Below are 4,511 nucleotides of genomic sequence, written 5' to 3'. Positions count from 1 at the left end.
ACGCCAAAACGGAGAACGACCCAAAGCTCGTAGCAATCTGGACAGAATTGAAAGCAGCATACCCAGATAGACCAGGTCCAAGCATCAAGCTGACGAACCCCGAGGGTGATGACCTCATCGCAAGTCTAAACAAGGAAATGCAGCAGGAGAGTCCAGCAGGGAAAGAAAGCCAAGTCCTGAAAGATCCAGGCCCAACAAACTAGATTACGCGAAAATCGCGAAACAGGGTAGGGAATGGTCTTTCCGCTTTGACGGAAACCCCTTGAATTCCTAGAGCATGATTCTTCGAGCAAAGAATTGATGCAGGGAAAGCTTTGGTTCGAGTTCATAGAGGGTTTCCACACATATTTTCTGCCCAGGAGATACTTTGCGAAACTTGCAGACAAGGTGAGGCAAAGAAAGCAAGGGTTTAGGGAACCATTCAAGGACCACATGGTCGAGATGCAGACACTAATAAGGTCTCAGGCATACGGGAAAAAGGAAACGCTAGAGAACATTAAGGAGAACTGCACGTCAGACCTACGAATAGCGCTAGGATCCAACCACGTGGAAAACCTAACGGCAATCATGATCCTAGCAGACGAGTACGAGGAGCTGCACAAGAAACGGAAAGTCACGTGTAGAAGGTGTGAGGAAGCGGATGATCAAGGCACCCAGACCCGGAACCAGTGGTCAAAATCCAACCCGATGCAGTCGATTAATCAAAGAAGAGCAGTAGTTGTCCGCAGCGGTGACAATCGGTGGAGACACATACAAAGCCACGAGCTTCGTTAGGGAAGAGCTGGCGGACAAGCTGGCTGGCCGAGAATCGATTACAAGGATAAGTCGGAAAGTTAAGTAGGCAGATGTGTGGAATGTGTGGCGAGATCAGTGCACAGCTCGAAGTAGAAGTCGAATTCGGCCACAGAAAAATTTTCATGAGCCTCCTAATACTTGCTAATTCCACTGTGCCGATTTTGTCGGAACATTGCCGAGGTCGAAGCATAAGAACAGTATCTTGTTGGTATGGATCGACTGATTCTCGAAAAGGACGGAGTTGGTACCCTTCTGAACAGCCACGGCGGAAACGTTGCAGAAAGCATTTAGGGAATGCATAATCGCGAGGTTTATCGTTCCGAAAGTGTTTATTACGGACAACGGTGTGCAGTTTACCAGCTGGGCGTTCAAGAAGTTTCTCGGCGATATGGGAATAAAGCAGCAGTTTAACCCCTCAGGAGAATCCGACGGAGAGAGTGAACCCCACGGTTAAGACCATGATAGCGCAGTTCACCGGTCAAAACCAGCGGAACAGTGATGAAAAATGGCCCGAAATCATGCTGGTCAGAATCACAGGCTATTCAAGACAACGAATTCTCAGCAGTAGAAGTAGAAAATTCTGTTAATGAACTCAAAATACGCCAAAAAAAAAAAGCGAAAAAGATAACTTTTGATAGACCACGGGGCTTCTGAAATCAATATTAAAACATTAAAAGGAATAAAAAATATTATTCACGTAAATAAATTCATCCATGGTTACCTCACCAAAACAAAAAATTCGTGATGCATCTCTTTAATACAAATATGACATGTTTCTTATTATCAAATCTCACAACATTTGATGGAATAATTATACTTGATTTACTCGAAAAATCGTATCGAAAAAAAAAAATCTCATAACTAACAACGATTTTGAAATAATCAAATTCTTTAATTGTTTGGACGTTAATTTTACAAATTGCCCGGATGAAGAAGTACCCTAGGATATAAAGGAAAATTTTCCATCAATGCTAAGAAACCAAACAAGCGTATTTGCAGAACCAAATGAGGCTCTAGCATACTATATCAATATCATTGCTATCGCCCGGACCGAGAACGAAGACATCTTATATATTCAAAATTTTATCCATACCCGATGGGTGTCTCCGATTTTGTAAACTCAGAAACGCAAGCAATGTTAAAAGACCGTATTATCCGACCATCGCGGTTACAGTATAACAACCCCATATGGTTTGTAGATAAATATATATATACCAAAAAACGTTTGGTAATAGATTATAGGAAACTTAATTTAAAAACTACTGACGACAAATACCCTATCCCCAATATGGTTTTCATTTTAGAAAACTTAGATAAGGCACACCTAAGATTTTAAGGCTGGTTTTCACCAGATATTACTCGCTGAATTAACGATCCTGTACAGCAAAGAAATAGCGGAAGAAGAATCGAGGAAAAAGTGGAAGCTACCTTGGGGACCACAGTCTTAATTAAAATTAGGATGCTTCACAAGGACACCACAAGGATGCTTACACCAGGATTTTGACAATATTCCTTCTCGCCATCCCAATAACGGCTAAAATTACTGACAATACTGGCTCAAATTACATATTCGAAGGGCTTTTCAATACTTAAAACAATTTACTAGCCTCAACACTTTCTCTGCAATAGTAGAAGAAACGGTACAAGTGTTTAGTGTTTAGTCATTTTCCTCTGTCACATATGAAACAGATGCTAGACTCGGCCTTGCGACATATAAAGACCATCACCATAGCAACAGTAAATGTTCATCATGGACATTTCTAGCATGTACATTTGTATCAATTTGTTGGGCATCGCGGTAAAATTTGTAGCGGGTACCCCCGATTTCGACGAGTTTTGGAATGAGAAATAAAAATAATAAAAAATGCAAAAACAAATCAATACATAATACATATACGAAACCTTGCTTTCAAGAAATATGATTATCATTTCTCAACTCGATGCCTTAATTTTATTCGTCACACTAACAAAAGTTGGAATAATTAATCTCGCATTTTAGACTCCAACCATTTACAAAATATAATCAGTAGACACTCTACAAATATTTATATTACAGACTTAATGGGATTAACCCAAATTAATGCTTTATTAAACAATAATTTTTTCATTTCATTATTCTTTTTTCATTTTACTGTCCAGCACAACAACACCATTCTGAATTTCGCGGAAAACAGCAACATCATAGCCGCCTGCGGTAGTAAAATAATATCGATTGGGAATTGCAGCACTATCCTCACTACATTTTGTAGGAAATGGCCCTACATAACCTGTCCGCAACAGCTTCACTCGGTAGGCACTCGGACTACTTGTCCGAGCCGCCTTGAGCCCATGACGGTTATCGACTTCGGCGTTATCGTCATCAATGACGGGTACAATCAAGAGACAACGGTGACAGGAACAGAAACAAAGGTGAACGACTCTACATTCCGAAACTTGAAGCATCATTTGAAGAACAACAACTCTCCTTAACATAACGGGCCACCAGGAAATATTGAGCTCGCGGTACCTATCGTTTTAAGAAATAATGTACTTAGGCCTTAGTTCGACTTTTGGAAATAATTCGCAATTAAATTGACAGCGAAATCTGTTAATTTTTACTTTTACATTTATCGGGCTTATAATTTTTAACATCTTCATACCGAAATCATACCGTGGCGTCCGAGCGACTGCAACCTCCAGAAACAACCCAGCCTAACTGAGTTTGTTGAATTAGCGGCAGTCCGAAGATGCTGACCGAAGTACAGCAGTTCGTAGAAGACACTGGCGTCAATCAGTAAATCTTTGTGTTGAGAAAAATGAAAATCTGGGTCTTGTGCTAGGAGCACAAAATCCTAAGATCCTGAGCAAGAAGCGCAGCAAATGTTACAGGCAATGCAGCGGGTTCGACAGCATGATGTGGCAGTCTTTTTGCTTCTATAAATCGATTAGCCGGGGTAATATATTGAGTGCACAGAAGTTCAGTACGTAGTTCAGATGTACGATTACTTCGCATGGCGCATATCTTGCCATGACGAAATCCATAGTCTCCAGAGGTCTGCATCACTTCTCCAGAAATTATGCCATGAGTTCCCACGTTGCAATTGAATTCTTAAAGTCTGGGTCCTCCAAATGCTTCTCCCATTTCGCATGACTCGCCGGATCCAGCTTCTGAAGAATTACTTACATTACTTACATTTGGCAATTTACTTACACTTAGAGCGCGAATATGACCGTTAAATTTATCCGACAGTTCACGAAGCATTAAAACTGATCCACTCTTCAAGTGGATCCAAGTATCCAAGTACCCCAATCTCAGTATTGTGTGCCTGAAAAATAAATCCGTTTTGTAACAATTCCAGCTTTAGCAGCCGCACGGTCCCTCAGACATGTCGTAGAAGCTGTAGCTTCTGAAGATTTAAGAGTCACGAGGATGTCATCAAAATTCTCACTTAAATTACTTTCAATTTCGTCAAAATTCAGTTCTTCGAGCTCGATTATAAACTTTCTAAATGTATGCTGAAGTTTATCGATCAGATCCAAACTAAAGAACTTCTAAAATTTCCTTTATTTTGCACCACTTAACACAATTACTTATCGTACTTATATATTATGCTTTATTAAATCAGAAAATAAACTTTCATTGAATATAAGTGCTGATATATGATTGAAATTTGGAAAAATCTTAGCAAACAAGGAGCTCTATGTATATGTCAGCTATAAGCAAACGGATTAAAAGG

This window comes from Drosophila erecta, unplaced genomic scaffold (assembly GCF_003286155.1).
Source record: "Drosophila erecta strain 14021-0224.00,06,07 unplaced genomic scaffold, DereRS2 tig00000307-arrow-arrow-pilon, whole genome shotgun sequence".
Taxonomy (NCBI): domain Eukaryota; kingdom Metazoa; phylum Arthropoda; class Insecta; order Diptera; family Drosophilidae; genus Drosophila; species Drosophila erecta.
The sequence above is the reverse complement of the archived record's forward strand: the minus strand, read 5'-3'. Positions refer to the sequence as shown.